The 22,965-nt window shown below is 39.2% G+C and overlaps 2 pseudogenes; both read left to right on the forward strand.

Moving 5' to 3' along the window:
- The first annotated feature begins 5,061 nt into the window (after window positions 1–5,061).
- Window positions 5,062–7,024, forward strand: Anxa7-ps1 (Annexin A7, pseudogene 1; annotated as a pseudogene).
- A 5-nt stretch (window positions 7,025–7,029) lies between these two features.
- On the forward strand, window positions 7,030–20,272 carry Dnajb6-ps8 (DnaJ heat shock protein family (Hsp40) member B6, pseudogene 8; annotated as a pseudogene).
- The last annotated feature ends 2,693 nt before the right edge of the window (window positions 20,273–22,965 follow it).

A 22,965-nucleotide genomic window follows, 5' to 3' on the forward strand; every position in this document is an offset into this window, starting at 1 on the left:
AATTTAATACCTGAGCGTGAGTTCATCCGGCATATGTGTCAGGTCTCTATAGTCATTGTGGTCTGTCAACTATTGGCTTTTCAGGGGCTCCCTTTGTTGTAATTATGTCATTTGCAGGCAAATTTCCTTCTTGTTGATTACAAGAAAAATTTGTTGAATCAGAACTAGAAACAATTTAAACTGATCCAATGATGTGATCCTATGTGATCCAACAATGCACCAAGCATAAACCCTTGAAATATTCATGAAAAAAAAACAATTATTTTGTAGTGTAAAAGAAAATTCAGTTAGAATTTATAGTAGCATCATTTAAATCTATAGCTTCTTAAAATCTTTATTTTAATGTATACATGCCACTAATTATATGCATACATATTACTTGAGGGCAGGTGTCTATAGAGGCAAGAAGAATGAGTTGGAGCCCTGGTACTGTTGTCATTACAATTTGTGAATCATCATGTGGGTCCCGGTCGTTGAATGCAGGTCTTCTGCAAGAGCAGCAAATGATCTTAATCATTGAACTGTCTCACTTGCTCCCTAAAGTTATGTTATTTGGGGCAATCAAGAAGGCTCAGTGGATAAAGGTACTTTATCCTAAGCCTGACAACCTGACTGGTATACCTAGGTTTATATGGTGAAAAGAACAAACTCCTGAAAATTGTCCTTGATCTCCATATACATGCTGTACCATGTACGCATTCATACCCATAAGCACAATATACTAGACAGACAGACAAATGTAATAAAAATTATTTTTTATCTGGGTGATGTTAGTGGTATGGTTTTAATATGGCATATGCAGGTACTTTCAACATTTCTAAGTAGTTATAATTAGCATTATTATTCCAAAAATGTCAAACACACCACAGAAAATTTAAAATCAAAGTCGATTTTGATTATTTACCTCTATGTATTGAATACAATTACATTGTTCTATATTCAGTCTGCAGAATATAATCTGCAAAGCTTAACTTGCATGCTCACTCATTAATAACTCTATTACTCTCTCTATCTAATTACTGAAACTGAACATTTTCTTGCCTGGGTACAAAGAATAATAGAGTGCTGTAGATGAGACTCAGCAGATTAGAAAAACACAATCAGTCTTTTGGCTGTTGGTTTATTATATTTAACACAATATGCTAATATTTGTTCCACGTATTAACATACATACTCTATTTTTAGACTGTTTAATATTACATTGTGTATATCCACCAGGATTTTTAATAACACCCTAAATTAATGGACATTGAATTACATAAGCCTTTTGGCTAGTGTAAACAATGCAACTGCAAATGGGTAAACAAATTCCTTCCCAAGGTGCTAGACTTTCTGCTTCTCTTGGGATTGCTGGTGTATGTTAGGAGACATCATGCTGTTTTTTATAATCATCATTGCATTTCGTGTTCTCTACTTTGAGTAAGTATCCTAATTCCTCTGCACACTTATTACCAACTCTCAATCTCTGCTGTTTACAATACACAGTCTCGTTTGAAGTGTCATCTGGGTGTATTTACACTTACCTAACAGCAGTTATAAGCTTTGCATATAATTAGTAATTATTTTTTATCTTCTTTGGGAAAATACGTATTAAACCTCCTTCTTGAATAAATCTAGTTTTTCATTCTTTTGTGGGAGAGTTGAAGAGTTTGTTTTATACTGTTTATAGTGCTACACTCTCAGAAGTCTGATTTACACATGTTTAAGTCCTATCTCAAAGCTTTGCTTTATTTGTGTTTACTGAGCTATTGAGTAATAATCTTTTATATAGAAAGAGTTTTGTTATCCAGTTTAGGTAGTCATTGCCAAATCCAATGTTGCAAGGTTTCCTCTTGTGCTTTGTTCTTAGTTTTAGGCCTTTGATACAGAGTCATCCTGTGTGTGCTTTGATGTAAGCTTCATCTTTGAGCAAGTACATAGCTAATTTTTATAATTCTGCTGAGAAAGCTGTGTCCCCCATTGAATTCCCTTAGGCCTCTGATTGAGAGTCAGTTATTTAACCATGTATATGAGGAGATCTCTCTCTCTCTCTCTCTCTCTCTCTCTCTCTCTCTCTCTCTCTCAGTGCAAGAACTCTCTTGCACTGAATACAATGTTAATGTCACATAGAAAGCAGGGTCCCTTTTCTCTCTCTCTCTCTCTCTCTCTCTCTCTCTCTCTCTCTCTCTCTGAGTCTCATTCCATTCCTTACTCCAATTACTCTCCATTATTTTCTTACTAATTTCTTCCAGTTAATATGCATCTCTATATCCTAGTATGTTGACAACTTCATTATTTTAGATTTGCAATAAATTTTAAAATCAGAAATATATTTCCTAAATTTTGCCTTTTAATATGCTTTAAATTATTCAGAAAATAATTTGTAATAGGTCATATTGTATACACTTTAAATATTATTATGTTTTCTTTATTGGCAGGAGGAAGAGCTCTTTTTGTGTCATAATGAACATGAGGAGATCAGAAGAGAAGTGTAGCAATTGGTTCTCTTTATCATATGGGTCTCTGGGATTGAACTCATGTTGTTATACATAGGGACATGTTAATTTAAATGAAAATGAGTCCTGGTATCAGAGTTGGTGGAACTGTTTGGGAAATGTTAGGAGGTGTAGCTTCCTTGAAAACAGGATGTTATTGGGGTGGGTAGGCTTTGAGGTTTCAAATCTATCATTTCTAGTTGGATCTTCTCTATGTGTCCTGCTTATAGATGAAATATAAGCTCTTAGTTACTGCTTCGGCAATTTCCCACTTGCCTGCTGGCCATGCTCCATTCCCTGATGATTATGAACTCACCCTCTGAAACTGTAAGCATCAATCAATGCTTTCTTCTATATGTTTCCTTTATGATGTCTCTTCACAACCATAGAAAAGTTATTTTTTGTCCGCACCCCAATAGAAAAGTTATTTAGTCAAAAGTTGACACTGAGAATGGGGTACTGTCTGACAGACCTGAACATGCTGTTTATTGGAACAATGTGGAAGACTATGGAAATTTGAAGTAGGAAATTTGTTGAATGCTATAAGCACGTTTTTTATAATTTAAATCCACTTTTTTTCATAGATTGTAATAGTTATACATTACTATTAACATATAGTGAAATCTTAGGATAGGAGGCAATTTATATAGCCTCTTCTATTCATTGTTCAAAATGGAAGTTTCCAAAGGGCAAAGGGATAAGATTTAACATTGGAAAAATACATATGAAACTTGTTTAACCGGCTGCGCATAGAACCAGGCATGGCACAATAAATAGAGAACTGCATAATCTTTTAAAAAGACTGCTAAATTTTAACACATCCTTACTAAAGAAGCACTATCAGTGGACAATCTGAAACTCTACAATGTGGCCAAAGGGAAAGTTTCAGTGAAAATCTAATCATTGTTTCTGTAACTTCTTTACACTCATATATCAACATTCTTAAAGGGAGAATGCACATCTCAAATCCAGGACAACAAAACAAACTTGATCAAGTAGTTTCTTGGGATTATTCATTCTGATCACAAGCCTAGATTGCTGGTAAGTATAGGCAGACAGGTTTTGAAATCTTTCTCATCTCCACTAGTCAGAGCTTCTGGATGTAAAGCTATATTGGAAGCTAACTGATCAAGCAGCCCTGTTTAATCCACCTCTCAACAAGTCATTGCATAATCCATATCTGATAACATCATTTAATAGTTTTTAAATTGTTATGTGGAAGAATATCCTTCTTGAATAGCAGTTCACTGTGTAGACATGCACTAGCAAGGATTTACACATTACATCTGAAGTGTATACTATGTCTATCCAAAAGACCATAAGAAATGCACCAGCTAATAATTTAAACAGCATACCAAGGCTAAAAATAAATACTTTATGTCATTATACTTGTGTACTTGAGAGTGTTAGCCATGTTCAATACCCTTCCCCCTCCTGAAGAGGAAGCATGAGGCCAGCACTATCACCCCTGAGAGTGAAGAGGGAGCTTATCTCCAAGCTCTCAGAAGTGAGCCTTGCAAATATGGAAACTACTCTTTAAACACACTGAAACAGCAAGACAAAATTGACCTTTTCTTTTATTTTTGTTTTGTTACCAGTTAAATATAAGAACGTTTTTCATCTCTATTAAAAGGAAGGAAGTCATAGTGACCAGATACTTTGAGAAGCTTTCTGAGCCAGTGAAAAAGAAAACATACAAAATATTTTCTACAATTGGTAATCTTGCTGTTTTCAGAATGTCAACAAGCAAACAAATACCTGACACATGTACCTTGTGTTAACAGTGCTGCTCTGGCCCCGAATTTTTCCAGGGACACACTGCCTGCAAGCACGCTGTGGGTCTTTGTGGTATTCCAATCCCCACCCCACCTCACTCTGAGAAGCTCATCTGACTAAATTTGAGGAAAAGTATGGCTATGATGTGGATCACGTTTTCAATGATTTTTAAATTGTAGTTAAAAACGATTTCCTAGTAATAGAGTATATAAAAGTCCTTGAAGGGGCTTGAGACCCCATATGAACAACAATGCCAACCAACCAGAGCTTCCAGGACTAAGCCACTATCCAAAGACATGGACTGACCCTGGGCTCCAACTGCATAGGTAGCAATGAATATCCTAGTAAGAGCACCAGTGGAAGGGGAAGCCCTTGGTCCTGCCAAGACTGAACCCCCAGTGAATGTGATTGTTGGGGGAAAGGCGGTAATGGGGGGAGGATGGGGAGGGGAACACCCATATAGAAAGGAAGGGGGAGGGGTTAGGGGAATGTTGGCCAGGAAACCGGGAAGGGGAATAACAATTGAAATGTAAATAAGAAATACCCAAGTTAATAAAGATGGAGGAAAAAAAATAAAAGTCCTTGATATTAAATTTCTCTTAGTGAAATAAAATATGCTTAAACAAGATGATGTCAATTTAAGTTTAACTACCTAGCTTTTTTTTTTCTTTCACATTTTCAGAAGGAACTGATTTATCTATTATGTTCAGTCTTGCAAATGTCTGTTAGAAAAACAAAACAAGGCTAGTTCCCAGTCTCTGGTCTGGCCTTCCAGCCGTAGTCGTGGAACCCTGCGCGTGTCCTAACAGGAATGTCATACCCAGGCTACCCCCTGACAGGCTACCCACCTTTCCCTGGATATCCTTCTGCAGGTCAGGAGTCCTCTATCCCCACTTTGGGTCAGTATCCGTACCCTAGTGGCTTTCCACCAATGGGAGGAGGTGCTTACCCACCAGCTCCTAGTGGTGGCTACCCAGGAGCTGGAAGCTACCCCACACCTGGAGGTTATCCAGCCGCTGGGGGCTATCCTGGAACCCTAAATCCAGGGGGTCCTCCAGCCTATCCTGGAGGCCAAGGCTTTGGGGCCCCACCCGGTGAAGCAGGCTTTTCTGACTATCCACAGCCACCTGCACAGTCTTACGGCGGTGGACCAGCCCAGGTTCCAGTCCCAGGTGGCTTTCCTGGACGGCAGATGCTGTCTCAGTACCCCGGAGGACAATCTCCCTACCCTGACCAGCCTTCAGTGACTCAGGGCACCCAAGGAACAATCTGCCCAGCCTCCAACTTCGATGCTATGAGAGATGCAAAAATTCTCCGCAAAGCAATAAAGCGGTTTGGGACTGATGAGCAAGCGATTGTGGATGTTGTGTCTAACCGTTCCAATGACCAGAGGCAACAAATTAAAGCAGATTTTGAGACTATGTATGGCAAGGATTTAATTAAAGATCTCAAGTCAGAGTTGAGTGGAAACATGGAAGAATTAATCCTTGCCCTGGAAGGATCAATCCTACATACTATGAGGCCTGGAGTTTATGGAAGGCGATGCAGGGAGCAAGAACTCAAGAGCGTGTGTTGATAGAGATTTTGTGCACAAGAACAAGTTAAGAAATCCAAGACATTGTTAGATGCTATCAATTAGAATTTGGTCGCGAGCTCGAGAGGGACATTAGATCGGATACCTCAGGACATTTCGAATGGCTCCTCGTGTCCATGTGCCAGGGAAACCGTGACGAGAGCCTGAGTGTAAACCACCAGATGGCCCAGGAAGACGCCCAGCGCCTCTATCAGGCTGGGGAGGGGAGGCTAGGGACAGACGAATCCTGTTTCAGCATGATCCTTGCCACAAGGAGCTTCCCTCAGCTGAGAGCCACCAAGGAGGCTTATTCCAGGATGGCTAATCGAAATTTGCTAAGCAGTGTGAGCCGGGAAATTTCCGGATATGTTGAAAGCGGTTTGAAGACCATATTGCAATGCGCCCTCAGCCGCCCTGCCTTCTTCACTGAGTGACTCTACTATTCCATGAAAGGCGCTGGAACGGATGACTCCACCCTGGTCAGGATTGTGGTCACTAGGAGTGAGATTGACCTCTTTCAGATAAAACAGATGTTCACCGGGAAGTGTTGTGGTTTGCCCTGGAGTTATCTGTATTTTGATGCTAATTCCACTGCCCCAAGGACAGCTGCCTAGTCTGGTACTCAGGACTCAGGTGACTTCACCAGAACCACCTCTCCATTGAATTTGTAAAGTACAGGGGAGGGGCAGGTACAGGATAGAAGGAGGTCTGTCATTGGAGGAGAAGGAAGGATGGGCGGGAGAGAAGTTTGAAGGAAGAGGAGGAGACTAGAACAGAGACAGGAGAGACAGGAGAGAGAGACAGGAGAGAGAGACAGGAGAGAGAGACAGGAGAGAGAGACAGGAGAGAGAGACAGGAGAGAGAGGGGAGAAGCCGTGGCAGGACAAGATGGCAGGTGATATTAAGATTCTGCTCTGTGTATTTACGGGTTGTTATTAATGTTCTCAAGGGATGGATAGTACCGGGCTTTGTATGTTTAAGTGGGCAATTATATCTTACAAATTGGATCTAAGATTATTGTGATGTGAGTTCCTTTATGTGGGGGTTTGAGTGTAGGAAAGTGTGCGGCTGGGCTGTGTTTCCGCCAAGATATCTAGCAGATATCTTGGGGCACCGGGGCGTAGACTCAGCGAGGCAAAAGACAACCATATTTTTTTTAATTTTTATATTTTTACAACATAGATGTGTCAGAAGACCTTAAGCACGATGATTGCAAGTGACACGAGTGGAGATTACAGGAAGCTGCTCCTGGCCATCGTTGGCCAGTAAGGGGGATTTTTTTCCCTTTAAAGAATGAAGTTTTTCAGTGCCTATCTTTCCGAGCAATGAGACCTGCATGCAGCCATGTCAGATACCAACTGATCAGAGTGGTTTTCCACTGAGGCCTGTCAGGGGGTGTGTTGCGTTTGCACATGTTGTCACTGCCTTAATTCTAATGTTAGTCTTTTTCTTTCTGTATCCAATCAGTGTAAAAGCCATGTCAATGACATAATAATGTAATATTTGTAAAGCTTCACTCCCACTGCTTTCACTCTAATCCGGATTTCAAATTAAATAAAATTCACAGAAAAAAAAAAAACAAAACAGTTCCCAAGTGCCCCACAAACAGTCCTAATTGATACTGGGGAAGCTACAAGTAATTGGAACATTAATCTTTTATGTTTTTAAATGGAAATACTTCCTGCAAAATGGTTACTCAACAAAACACTAAGTTGCAAGTGGTCTAACTAAAAACACTGAGTGGTCTAACTACAAAAGCTGAGTCGTTTCCTTAAGTAACTATACACAGTAAGGAGATCTGGCCTTCCATTCCCAATAAAGTACAAGTAGTAGTCCTGTTTACAGTTTATAGAGATGAGGGAAGGAGTAGTCACCTTACATACAGGTTTACAAAATGTATATGTTACAATGTATATGTTACATTGTGTATCATATGTATTACATTCACCACTTCAAATAAAAGTCAGGGAGCTCCTTCAAACAATGGAACAAAGGATATTTGCTTAATAAGACCTACCAAAGGAACAGAAAAATGATTGAGAACACATGTAGGCACTAGTCTCAAAGCTGCACAATATGGCAGTAAAGAGCTGGAGATGAGAAATTCAGGAAAATGTACAGGTATGAGCTTGCAGAGGAAGAGGAAAGAAGTCACAGTTCTAATCTTCAAGATAAGCAAGGTTTAATAGACCACCCTAGTAGAATCTTGGATGGTAACACTGTTGAGAACAACATGGACTATGGAAGCCTAACTGGAGGTTAGGAACAATACTAGCAGACCATGCTTGTGACATTTTGGTTTTAAAATAGTGGCTGTTTTCTTCATTTTTCCTAAAAATCTCTTGAGGCTAAATTGAAAAATTTCAGACTAATTTCATCAACACAGGAGATTTCAATTAAGCCGAGTATGAATTCTGCTGTGTGGCTTTAATAATCCCTTGTATGCAGGTCTACAATACAAAAGAGCAAGCGGAGGAAACAGAAATGCATAATATTTGAGAAGAAAAAGAACAGCAAGATGTTTCATGTTAGAGCTGTAACTAGTACTTAAGGAGTTAAGTACCAAGATGCTTAGTGAAATAAAGGGAGTTGTGACTTCAGGGTAAGACTCTACCCAGCTAAGCTTCAGTTGTAAAAATGAACTTCCCAAGGAAATTTCTGTACCTGAAACCAACTACAAAAAGAATGCTTATACAAATGTGATTCAAGGAGGGGGTTGGGTATAGCTTCATTCCAAGCAGGAAGATAGGCTTGGCAGCACTGACCCTGTGGCTCTGATTTTAGGGTCATGAAGAATACAGAAATAAAGGGTTTGTGGAATATTGTTCTATGGTTGAGGATAACCTCTGAGATCAGGCATGTGGTAGGTCTGAAGAGCAGGCCTTAGAGGCCATTGCATAAATCTGTGAGGGTGAAGCCTGGATTTTGTTGGAAACCCCAACATGTTGGAAATTCCAGACATGTTGGGGGTGTCTTTCAATAAGAATTACACACAAAGAGTGTATCCAGCCCAGTAGAGAAGAGGGTCTTCTAGTCAAGAGAGCTACAAGGGAATAGCCATAGGAGCCTTTTGACAACAGACATGGATTTATAAGATTTGGAGTTTTCCCAGCTGGCTTTTGCTCTTTATTTGGTCCAATATTTTCTCACTATGCCCCTATTCCTCTCTTTTGGAGTGTGTGTGTGTGTGTGTGTGTGTGTGTGTGTGTGTGTGTGTGTGTATGTGTGTATGTGTGTGTATCCCAGCTGTAAAAATGAACTTCCCATACTTGAAATCAACTACAAAAAGAATGCTTATACAAATGTGATTTAAGGAGGGGGTGAGGTAAAGCTTCATTCCAAGATAGATAGGAAGATAGGCTTGAACTTAGCAGCACTCACCTGTAGCTCTGACTTTAGAAATATATATATATAATATATATATATTGTCATTGTATGCTGGAAGTAAGGAAGTAATTTCCTTTTTGATATTATTTCACAGAATGGAAAAAAAGAATAAAGAAAACATGTTTCATCTATACAATAGAATGCTATCCAGCTATTAAAAACAAGTTCATCACGAAACATGCAGGCAAATGTATAGATTGAGAAAATATCATTTTGAGTGAGGTAACCCAGACCCAGTAAGACACTCATGGTATATACTCACTCATAAGTAGATATTAGCTATAAAATACAGGATACCCACACTACAAATCACAGACCCAAAGAAGTTAAATAACAACGTGGGCCCAAGGGGGGTGCTTGAATCTTTCTTTGAAGAAGAAATAAAATAGATATTGGAGGTGGATGGAAGGAGGAACATGGATGGAAGAGGGTTTGGCGAAGGTCATGGCAGGTAGGGAAAATCAGGTAAGGAAAGAGAAGGTCATAAGAGTGAAATGAAATCAGCTGCTATGGGACAGGGGCATCTCTAATATGTTCCAGAGCCTGATATGGGAGCGGCTCCAGGGAGTCTGAGGGTGATTTTAGCTGAGGCTCCTAGTAATGGGGGAATATGGAACCTGAGGTGGCCACCTTCTGTAGCAAAGCAGTACTCCCACTGGAATGATAAAGATACCAACCCACATACAAAACCTTTTAACCCAAAATTTGTCCTGCCCAAAAGAGGTGAAGGGAAAGACAGGGCAGAAACTGAGGGAATGACTAAGCAATGGTTGGCCCAACTTCAAACCCATCTGGTGGGTAAGAACCATTCCCTGACACTATTGATAATACTCGTTCTGCTTGCAGACAGGAACCTACCATATCTGTCCTCTGAGTGGCTCCACCCAGCAGTTGACTGAAGCAGAGGCAGAGACCCACAACCAAAGATTAGATGGAGCTCTATGAGTCTTGTGGAAGAATTGAGGGAAAGATTGAGTGTCCCAGAGAGGATAGAAACTCCACAGGAAGACCAGCAGACTCAACTACCCTGGAGTCTTGTGGGCTCCCAGAGACTGATCCACCAACCAAAGAACATTCTCTGTTTAGTTTCTGATTCAATGACCTGTCTATTGATGAGAGCGGAGTGTTGAAGATTTCCAGTGTTGATGTGTGAGATTCAATGTAAGCTGTAGTAATTCTTCTTTCATGAATGTGGGTGTCCTTGCATTTGGAGAATATATGTTCAGAATTGAGATGTCATCTTGGTAGATTTTCTTTGATGATGGTGTGTCCTTTCCCATCTCTTTGGAATAGTTCTCATTGACAGCCTAGTTTAATAGATATTAGAATGAATACCCCAGCTTGCTTTTTTGAATCAGTTTCAACACCCTTTTTCAGCCCTTCCCTGTGTCTTTTTATTTATGAATTGAGTCCATTGATGTTATGATATATATATATATATGATATATATATGATATATATGATATATATGATATATATATATGATATATATATATATATATATATCAGTAACCAATGGCTGGTAGTTCCTGTTATTTGGATGTTAGTGGTATTACTCTGTGTGTGTGTGTGTGTGTGTATGTGTTTCTCTCCCTTTGGTTTTGCTGTGAAATTATTAATTTCTTGTGTTTTCTTGGATATAGTTACTTTCATTGTGTTAGATATTTTTCTATTATTCTCTGCAGGGCTGAATTGGTGGAGAGATAGTGTCTAAACTTGGTTTTGCCATGGAATATCTTGGTTTGTTCATTTATGGTGATTGAACATTTTGCTGGGTATAGTAGTTTCAACTGACATCTAGTTTCAGAGTCTGCAAAACTTGGTTCGCTTTTAGAGTTTCTGTTGAGAAGTCAGGTGTAATTATGACATGTCTGTCTGTATGTTTTTTCTCTTGAAGCTTTTCATATTCTTTTTTTGTTCTGTATGTTTAGTGTTTTATTTTGTGGCAGGTAGATTTTCCTTTGTAGTCCAATCTATTTTGTGTTCTGTTAATATCTTGTATGTTTATATCCATCCTTTTCTTTAACTTAGGGAAATTTTCTTCTGTGATTTTGTTGAAGCTATTTCCTGCCCCTTAACTCCTTAAGTCTCAGAATATTCTCTTTCTTCTATTCCTATTATTCTTAGGTTGAATCTTTTGATAGGGTCCCAAATTTCCTTGATGTTTTGTGCTAGAAATTTTTAGAGTTAGCATTTTCTTTGACTAATGTATCAATTTCTTCTATGGTATCTTCTACAACTGAGATTCTATCTTCCATCTCTATATTCTGTTGGTGATGCTTGCATCTATTGTTCTGTTCTCTTTCATATTGTTCTGTTTTCCCATCTCCAAGGTTGCCTCTGTTTCTGTTTTCTCTATTGTTTTTTTTTCTTTTTCATTTTCAGGTCTTGAACAGGTTTATTCATTTCCTTTACTTGTTTGATTGCATTTTTTCCTGTATTTCTTTATATGTATTCAAATATAAGGAATATTTATATTCTTTATATAAATAAATAGGTAATATTTATTTATTACCTATTCAAAGGTCTCTCTCTGTTTGATTGTATTGTCCTGTATTTCTTCAAGAATTTATTTATTTCCTCTTTAAAGGCCTTTAGAGTCTTCATAAGATGTAATTTAAGGTCATTGTCTTGCTCTTTAAATATGTTAGGATATCTTTAAGTATGTTAGGGCTTCTTATAGTAGGGGAGCTTGGTTCTAATGGTGCCATCTTGTCCTGGTTTTTGTTGAATCTGCTCTTACACTGGTCTTTAATCATCTGATTGTCTCTGATGTTGGCTGGCCTGGTAGTCCCTGTTGGTAGCAGGACTCTGAGACTACAGATAGTGATGGTAGTCCTTAATGGCAAACCACCTCTTGTTGTCTTCAGTGGCAAAAGGCCTCTAGGAAAACAGGCAGCACTGGTTATCTCAGGTGGCAGCAGACCTCCTGGGAGGTAGGATAAGCTCTGAGCTGTGGAGTGTAGATCCAGGGTTGCAGTTAGAGGTGTGAATAAAACAAAAAACAAAACAAAAACAAAAACAAAAACAAACAAAAAAAACAGAGTGCAAAGCAGACAGGACAGCCCTCATGGCTGCTGGGCTTGCTAGGGTCCCAGCAAGTGGGGCATTACAGAATTGATAACTCAACTAGTTGTCCCAGGTGTCAGGGAGATTCCTGAGAATCAGAATGACCTTCGACATCCATTTATATATTATAGTGAGCTATGCTGTTTTATAAATTGTTCAAATTGCATGTGATTAGTTCTCAACAGGGTTCATAGAGTATCCATTGCTCTTTGGGGCATATAACTCTAAATAAAATTTAAGAATAAACTTAGATTTAAACGAATGAATTTTATTTTGCTTAAGTTTTATGCAGCTATATGAATAAGTATTATAGGGACATTTTCACATACATTTATACGTGTGTGTGTGTGTGTGTGTGTGTGTGTGTGTGTGTGTGTAAACTTGACTACACTGGGAATTGACAGGGTGAGTGTACTTTAGAGACACTCCTGTGGAAGTGATGGTGGGAAAATGATGACAGTCTCTTTCCTACTAATGACAATGGACAGAGTTAGAGACATGAAGGAAAGTACAAGATCAAAGAGAAATTTGTGTAGCAATACTGCAGTAATATGTAGTAATTAAAACACAGAAATAGTGAGCAGGAATATGAAAAGATTTCTAACAATTCACTCTCCACTGATGAACTCAGCATTTATTTGTCAAGAATAAATACAGCAGGTACTAAGACAGGGGAAAGAATGAGAGCATTGCCAAAGATCAGCCAATAGGAAATTCACATTATATCACATCAGTTATAAGAGAAAAGTTACATGATGGAAAAAATGTACATTTATGCATTTCTAGTTCACAAATTTGTTTAGAAGAGAACAACTAAAAAAAGTGAAGAAGGAAATGACTGACTAATGTCCTAATTGTCCTCATTTAATCTGAGTGTGAAATAATCATTCTTCTAATAAGTGTCTAAGAGTGGACATACACCTTCAACTCCCTTGACATAGGGTTTGTTTCCCTATTTTATAATTGTGAGAAGTGATTGCCATTTCTAATTGTTCACACAGACATTACTATTAAAAAGACTAAGAATTTTTTCTAACAGATAAAATACACAGTATAAAGTCATAGGAAGCACATACATATGTAAAAGAGGACAATAGCTCTAGGTGTCATGCTCTGCTTGAAGGAGAAGATGATGAAGGGATGTTAATCAGGATGATTCTGAGAGAGAAAAAAAGTGACCTTCTTGTCAAGAATTGTTGTCAAGACATTTTTAATTTGCAACAAAGGGGAAAGGGAAATTGTCATTTCCCGAGGAGACTGAAAATCATTTGCCAGGACGTTTGAGCACACCAGAGGACATGGAAGGAGGGAAGCAGGAAAATAGAGATCATCAAGCACTGGGGAGTCTTCTGAGACTCTGCTCCTCCTGCACCACTTGACTGAAGTCTTCCTCACCCAGGTCAGCAGCAATCTCCAGACTGCTGGCTACTGCCACAGCAGCCACTGCTGCCACCACTGCTACCACAACAGCCACTGCTGCCACCACTGCTACCACAGCAGCCACTGCTACCACCACTGCTACAGCATCCAGAGCTGTGACGATGGCGACGGAGAGATCTGCGGGGTCTGTGGTGGCTCAGGCAGCAGCCTCCACCCCCAGAGCTGCAGCATCCACCAGAGCTGGAGCCACAGCAGCCCCCAGAGCTGCAGCAGCCCCCAGAACCCAGGCTACAGCAGGAAGACACAGGGGGGCACTTGGGAGGACATTTTGGGGGGCATTTTGGAGGGCACTTTGGGGTTTGGCACTTGGGAGGGCACTTGACAGGGGCCTGGCACTGCTGCTGGCTCTGCTGGCAGGACATCTCAGGTATGTGTGTTCAGGAGCTGTGAGAAAATCACACACATGTCAGACACCAAACACTGAGGCATCCTGACCCATCCAGGTCACACAGAAGCATTAGTGATCATCATAGAAACAGCATCTATAGTCAGTACATTTATAATATACTTAGATTATCACATCCTGTTTCTCACGTCTTTGGAACATCAGAAACACAAGCACATGAGATATTGTTCCCTGTAATGTTGCAGCACTAAATCAATGCCTAGTGACATTTTATAAAGGTCTGCTATTCTAAGTTTTCATATGTGTGCCAGAGATGACTAATTGTAAAGGAAAGATCAATCAGTACTTAAAGGTGCTTTTAGTTTATGGTCAGTATTTCAAAGGACCCTTGAGAACACTTAGGGAGTAAGCTCAACCACTGACAAAAGAATAGCAGTACTTGTTCCAACCTGATATGGGGACACTAGCCCTTGTTATGAGGCCAGAGTTCAGATGTGTCCAAATTACCAACTGCTAAGGCTAAGAGTGGAAAGGTCAGTTTCATCCTAGTGGTATCCCTCATATCAAAGAAATATATGAGCATATCCCAGAAGAATGACTTTCTTTCCCAAACCAAAGTGAAGTCCTGTAAACTTTCCATGCTCTAGCTCTTCATTGTCAGAGAAAAAAAAGGCATTTTCTTTAAAAGCCATCCCTCCCCCTGGAAAGGAGTCTAGATGCATAGTTATCCGTGCTGAGCACTCCATCCTAAGCTGACCTATAACACTGAAGTCACTCTGCGCTCTCCAGAGCCAGACTACCCAAGACTTTCTAGTGCCTCCCTAACTAAAGCTGTGGCTAGTGTCTGACAAAGCTACCACTGCCTCAAACCTCAGATGTTTTATGATCTATCAGTTCTGGCCACAAGGCTAAGAGTTCCTTTCCACTCTTCTTTCCAGCTCTAGTTTAGCTCCACTCTGGAAGTCTTTGACCTTACTTCCAGGGGACACTTACCAAGATGAGGGGTAGAACAGGATCTGTGAGTATCTCAGCCAATAAGTGGATGGAAGGGCCCTCTCCATCAGTCCTTTTATTCTAAACCTGGGCTGTGTCCCAGCCTGTGAGACAGTGGCTAGGGATGGGATGCCCTGCCTCCTGACGCCCACATGGTTTTGTGACAGATCATGATAAGATACTGCTCATCAACCTTCCTCTTTGCAGGCAAGGCAAGCTGCATCTATCTTAGAGCATGACTTAGGCATGAGATGAGGAAGTGAACTGATAGATCCTTAAACCTGGCATTCCTACAGGGTGTCTGCATTAGGCACCACTCATTTCTTCATCATCCTACTTTTCTGCTGGTTCTTATTGTGATGTGTGCAACTGGTATAGCATGCTAAGCTAAAAATAGTTGACAATCTTTGCCTGCCTGCTTCCATCCATATACTTTCACAGCTGTGCTTATGTGGGTACACTTTAAACATCTAAAGCAGTAAAATCCAGCATGATGGATCTGGTGCAGCACCAAGACATGCTGAGGTGTCATTCTGAAAGACTACTGAGTCAGTCTCATTTCCCACTTAAACTATTACCATGGAATATTCAGGAGAATGAAATGCCAAGACATGGATAAAGAAAAATAAAATTCTCTTATATGGCTTCCAACAGACTTTTACAAACTGTTAAATATGTGGTGGGTAATATGATATTTAAACACACCAATAGAGAGATGGCTCTTCAGTGGAGAATGCACACTGCTCTTGAAAAGAATCTGAGATTGATTCCTAACACCTAAGTGGGACAGCTCAGGACCAATTGTAACTCTAGATTCAGGGCGTATAACACCCTCTTCTTAACTACAATGATACAGTTACACACACAAACAAATATGCAGACATAAACATAGAAAGGTATACACACTGAACAACTAAAACACAGACATACACAGAAAAATGCAATTAAATACAAAATATTTGCCCCAGAAACAATAATTGAAAACAACTGACACAGACAGATACGGAGAGTCCTAGACAAACAGTGGATGGAGACTAGGGACTCACAGAATAGGAAGAAAGATAGCTGGCCACCAGGGGGCTAGGAACTCCACAGGAAGACCAACAGAAACCACTAACTTGGACCCTTGGGGCTCTCAGAGACTGAACCACCAACCAAAGAACATACACTTGCTGGACCTAGGCCTCCTGCACTTATGTACCAGATGTAGAGCTTGGTCTTCATGTGGGTCCTGAACAACTGGAACAGGGACTATCCCAAAAGCTCTTGCCTGAATGAGGGATGTGTTCTTCCAGCTGTGCTACTTTTTATGGCCTCAGTGGGAGAGGAGACGCCTAGCCTTGGAGAGACTTGAAGTACAAGGGTGGGAGGATACTCAGGGTTCCCCCCACCCACTCAGAAGAAAAGGGTATGAGGGATGAGGGCAGAATTGTATGGGGGCTGAGAGGGAGGGTCAGTGAGCAGGATATAAATTAAATGAATGAAAAATATAAATTATAATTTAGAAAAGAAGATGGAGTTATTCAATAAATAATGTGTATGAGAATGTCCCAAAGAAACAAAATTTGCAAATAATAAAATAATAAATTAATAACTATAATTAAAATCAATAAAACCTTAGTAATAATAAAGCAGTGGTTGTTACCAGAGAGAATACATTTCCTTTTTGTCTGTTGCTTTGCATATGTCTTAAAAATATTTTTATATTAGATTTTTCATGAATTTACATCTGATCATCCTTTAATATGGTACTCTGGTCTTAACTTTTTTAATATTGCTGGATCTGTAGAAACCACCACATATCTCTCATGGAAACTGAATGCTATTAATTGTAATATTAGATGGCATATTACTAACAAGAAAGTTAGAAAGAGGGTTCATATGGTATGTAGGAAATTAAGTTGATCACCTATAAAAAACACGGGAACAGTCATATGCTATGATGTATTGTCTGTATACTCCTGCATATGAGACAAAAGAGCTAAAGAGCCATATGCCCTCCCAGGAATAACTACAACAACTCATTAGCAAAGACTTGTTCAGGACTGTAAGTATCTTAAGAGAAGTAAAGACCTTTATGAATAGTTCATATGAAATATTTTCCCTCCTGCTCTCAAATTTGTTCTTAGTTAAATGATGTGATTTTTGTCTTTTAGTTTATGGTTTTTCCTAAAATGTATATTACAACTTTAAGTCTCTTAATAATGTAAATTGATTCAATCTTTTTTCGTACAATGTTTAACATAATTAAAACAAATTCCTCAAGCTTGTTTGTGGATTATAATTTTTCTTATAAACCCTAGTTGAACACATTTTATTCTGTAGATATTTGGTGATGTAAAAGTCTCTTGCTACCATCTTCAGTGACATTTAAGCTATTCCTAAAGACTTGAATCACTGGGGAAAAAAAATACCTAACATCTGAGGCAGACTGAGGTATGTGTGGTCACATGACCTTGCAGAGTCAATAACTGTATCATCTGGGTTGACTTATTCTGCTCACATTATTACAGTAGCCTTAGTTACTGGGAGAGGTCAGGAACTGATCCCTGATTTGTCCAGTGTCAGTTATGCCAGGCTAACCTTGGGATTTCTAGGATGATGTAGCTGAGATGGTAGCTACTCCACATTTCTGCCTCTGGGCAAGACAACACCCAGGTCCTCAGCTTACTTGCCTGACTGTAGGTATGTATGAGGTAGGTATGCTTGCTCGAAGAAGACTGAAATCTAGCCTTGAGTGTGATCTCTGGAAACTTAAACCTCAACCAACGTGAACATCATGGAGAGTAAACTGTGGACAGACTGAGGGCTTCAGTTATCAGGTGCTTTCCTGTGAGGCACAAAAGGAGCATCAAGCCTAAGAAACCCAAGGCCATACTTGTGGCATACCTTGGGGTTATCCAACTATTCTATGATTACATTTAGGATCTACTCAATGTCTGATACTGAAACCCAGGCAACTATACAGGGCCAGACAGGTCATAAATCTTTGAGGCAAATTTACCACAATCATTACTTCAGTAGTATAATCCCCAACTGTACATTATATATCTGTTCCTATAGTCCAGAGAAAAGTGTAGTCCACACCCTCCATTAAAGAAAACTTTCTTCTAAATAGAGGGCCTTAAAGAAAAGAACAGACACTATATCAGAGTAAAAGGCTAAAAAAAAAAAAAAAATTCCAAGTAAATGGTCCCAAGAAACAAGTTGAAGTAGGCATTCTAATATTTAATAAAATAGACTTTCAACCAAAGTTATCAAAAAGATAAGGAAGGAAACTTCATATTCATCAAAGGAAAAATCCACCAAGATGAACTTTCAATTCTGGCACCTCCATTTATAAAACAAACCTTACTAAAGCTCAAAGCACATATTGCACCTCAAACAATAATAGTGGGAGACTTCAACACCCCACTCTCAGCAATGGACAGATTGTGAAAGCAGAAACTAAACACAGATACAGAGATACTAAGAGAAGTTATGAACCAAATGGATTTAACAGATATCTATAGAACATTTCATCCTCAAGCAAAAGAATATATATTCTTCTCAGCAAATCATGGTATCTTGTTCAAAATTGACCTTATAATCAGTCACAAAACAGACCTCGACAGATACAAGAAGATTAAAATAATCCCATGCATGCTATCAGATCACCACGGATTAAGACTGGCCTTCAATATCAACAAAAACAACAGAAAGCCCACATACACAAGGAAGCTGAACAATGCTCTACTCAATGATAACATGGTCAAGGAAGAAATAAAGGAAGAAATTAAAGACTTTTTAGAATTTAATGAAAATGAAGGCACAACATACTCAAATTTTTGGGACACAATGAAAGCTGTGCTAAGAGGAAAACTCATAGCTCTGAGTGCCTGCAGAAAGAAAGTCAGGAGAGCATAAACTAGCAGTTTCATAGCACACCAAAATGCTGTAGAACAAAAAAGAATCAAATACACCCAAAAGGAGTAGATGGCAGGAAATATAATAATAATAATAATAATAATAATAATAATAATAATAATACAGTGAGAAAGAGAAAGGGGAGTTAGGTTGAAAAATGGGGAAAAAATGACCACTGTTGATATGCCCTAAAATAACCCCATAAAAGCTCACATACAATGTTTTGCAAATTTGGTATTCTAAGCTCGGTAGCAACATTGCTATAAGGGAAAACTGAATGGAGTGTCAAAGAACTCTGGAAACATCCTTTTCCATTGTAAAACTTAAAAAACTAAAAATGCCGTGAAATAAAATCAAGGAAGAAAATCCAGTTCTACATGGATTCTTTATGACACCAGAGAAAGGCACTGAAGGCAACACTAAAGATGGGAAAGCTTCCCACTTACATACTAACAGAGTTATTATTGTGAAAATAATTAGAAAGGAAAGAGGGAGGAAATTCCACCACTGCCACCAGCACAGCTGTGACAGAGCCGCGAGGAGACCAGCTGCTTGACATCCCCCTCACTGGCCTCGGATTTGTTCCAACAGTCTGTTAAAACACGGTGGATCACTGTGCTGGGCGTGCACAGACATGCCTCACCTGAGGACGTTAAAAAGGCGTATCGAAAACAGGCACTTAAACGGCACAGGGACGAAAGTCCTGAAAATAAAGAAGAAGCAGAGCGGAAATTCAAACAAGTAGCTGAGGTATATGAGGTATTATCAGATGTTAAAAAGCGGGACATCTACGACAAATATGGCAAAGAAGGATTAAATGGTGGTGGAGAAGGAGGTGGAAGTCATTTAGACAGTCCATTTGAGTTTGGCTTCACATACCGTAACCTAGATGATGTCTTGAGGGAATTTTTTGGTGGAGGGAACCCATTTTCATTTGACTTCTTCTAAGACCCATTTGATGACTTTTTTGGGAACAGAAAGGGTCCCGGAGGAAGTAGAAGCGGAGGTGCTGGCTCCTTTCTCTGCCTTCAGTGGATTTCCTTCTTTTAGGCGTGTATTTCCTGCTTTTGATACAGGCTTTACTCCATTCGGGTCACTAGGTCATAGGCGGTCTCACTTCCTTCTCTTCAGTGTCATTTGGCAGCAATGGGAATGGGCAACTCCAACTAAAATAGTTAATGACAAAAAAGTCATGTAAAGAGAATTGTACAGAACGGTCAGGAAAGAGTAGAAGTTGAAGAAGATGGACACTTAACGTCCCTGACGAAAAATGGCAAGGAGCACCTGCTACGCTTGGATAACAAGTAATTCAACACACGCATTTAACAGAAATGTTAAACCACAACAAACACGATTTGAGAAATAACAGGAACTTTATTTTTTGAGGATTTCAAACGAACTCGACTTTCTGTATAACTGTACCTTATATAAAGTGTTTATAAAACAGTTCATCGGGGCCCCCATTTATCAGATTTTTGAGTTTGTTATTGGGACAACAAAATAAAACCTTTCTTTCATTTTTTTTGTCTTTAAAATTGTTATAAGCTCTATATGCGCTTTGCTTTAAGCAAAACGTTCTCTGAGGTGAGAGCTGTGACACCTGAGTCCTGCTAGGAGGAGATTGTCTTTCACACCAGCATGGATCTTCTTCCCGCTGTGTTGAATTGTGAGCAGTGTCAGCCTGCTGTGAAGTTAACATTGCCAGATGAATCGTCTACAGAAATATTTCTATTTTATTTTCAGTATTTAGTGATGCAATCTATTACTGCCTCAAAGGTAACACATTTCTGGTTTAGTGCAAATTAAGGATGCTTTCTGGTTGTTCAAGGATGCTGGCAACCTCGTCAGTTTCACTATTGTGTAAATATGTAATGGTAAGTTTAGGTTTAAAAGAAGCGGGTAATTTGAGTTTCTGTCATTTGCTTAAAAAATAAATGTGAATGTGTTTGGTGCATTCTTTCATGAAAAAGAAGAAAATGCACAATGTTAAAGTATCACAATACCTATTTTCAAATTATATTCCAGAACAAAATTATTACGTTAAAGAGCATAAACTGCTATAGACTGCCAGGAAATAATGTGTACAACACTAAAGCAAACTTCAAAACACGAACAGACATGTAATCATTATGAAAGTGTCCAAATGCTTTGCAGAAGAGAGTTCCTCTTCAGTAACTGGAAATGAGAAAGTCAGAAATCCTCATAGACACACCTGTTTCACTTACACGCCAAAAAAAAAAAAGAGAGAGAGAAGCAAAGAAAGAAAGAAAGAGAGGAAGAAAGAAAGAAAGAAAGAAGGAAGGAAGGAAGGAAGGAAGGAAGGAAGGAAAGGGAAAAAGAAAAAAGAAAAAAATCAACTCCAATGAGTCAAAGTACAAGAGCTAAAACTGACAACTATTGGAGGAACTGAGGGAGAAAATGCTTCAAGGTATATACATGCACAAGGACTTTCTAAAAAACAAAGTTCATTTTTAGGAAAAAGTGATAAAGAGAGAGGTTAATTTCAAAGTGCATTCTAGGCAAATATAACAAGCAGGAAAGGGACAGCTAACAAAATGAAAGAAAACTGTGGATCAGTATATGTTTGGAGGAGAATTAGTGCCTAGATTACAAAAAGAAGCAAAAGATTACCATGAAGAGATGCAACTAATAAAAGGGAAAATAAACAACCACTACTGCTGATGCCCGCACCAACATGGCACCGAGATCTGGGCATAAGCCTGCGGGATTTAAAAACACACATATTCGGGTCATTCGGATCATAGGAATGCCAAATCTGTACCTTTATTCACGGAATATATACCCCAAGTTCACCGGGTGGAAAATTCCAGGAAGCCCAGTGGGAAAACCCGGCTTAAGGCTTCAGGAACAAAAAACCAAACTTGTGCCCCAAATTTTCTGCGGAGATCCGGAAGACAGGCCTAAGCCCCCAGGAACAAAGATGGAAGAACAAAAGACAGGAGTGAACCATGCCCGGTGTGTCCCTGCTGGGCCAGGGCGTTCCTTTGTTAGGAACAAAAAGCTTCTACTTGCATCAGCAGGGCTCAGTAGGGGTCAAACGCTGCAGGGGACCCAGGAGGGTAAGACACACTACTCAAAAAAGTAAATAAATAAATAACCAGCAACATGTGAAAAAAGTTTACTGTTTTAAGCCATCAGGAACATGGACAAGAAACTGATGCTCAGATTCCAGCTCACAGCAATCATGCCACCATCAGGAAAACCAATAGCAAGAAATGCTGGTAAGGACGGTGGAGAAAAAGAACTTCAAAACCCACACAAGAATTACCTTTGGATCCAGTTACACCAATTCCGAATATACGCCAAAGAATAATCATACCACAGTGACACCTACAGACCGATGTGTATCATTGCATCATTCGTAACAGTCACAATATAGAACTACACACACACCCTCAAAAAAGAAAGAAAAGGAAAATTGTGCTGTACTTGTACAAAGGAGTCATATTCTTTCACTTGCTTGATTAGAGATATACTGACTGAGGTGTTTTATATTATTTGCGGCTACTGTGACAGGTGTTTTTTTTTCCTCTTTTAATTTTTTCTCAACCCTTTTATCATTTGTTTAAAGGAGAACTATTGATTTCTTTGAGTTAATTTTATATCCAGCCAGTTTGCTGAAGTTGTTTATCACCTGTAGAAGTTCTCCTGAAGACTTTTTGAGGTTACATACGTATAGTATCACATCAACTGCAAATAGTGATATTTTTACTTCCTCCTTTCCAATTTGTATCCCCTGTTCTACATTTTTTGTCTTATTGCTCTAGCTAGAAATTCAAGAATTGATAGGGAGGGAGCACACTTGTCTTGTCCCTGATTTTAGTGGGACTGTTTCAAGTTTCTCTTTATTTAACTTGATGTTGGCTATTATTTTGGCGTATATTGCTTTTATGATGTTTAGGTATGTGCCTTCACTCCCTAATCCCTCCAACACTTTTAACATGAAGGTGTGTTGGATTTTCTCAAAGGCTTTTTCAGTA

The sequence above is a fragment of the Rattus norvegicus genome, chromosome 2 (genome assembly GCF_036323735.1).
Source record: "Rattus norvegicus strain BN/NHsdMcwi chromosome 2, GRCr8, whole genome shotgun sequence".
Taxonomy (NCBI): domain Eukaryota; kingdom Metazoa; phylum Chordata; class Mammalia; order Rodentia; family Muridae; genus Rattus; species Rattus norvegicus.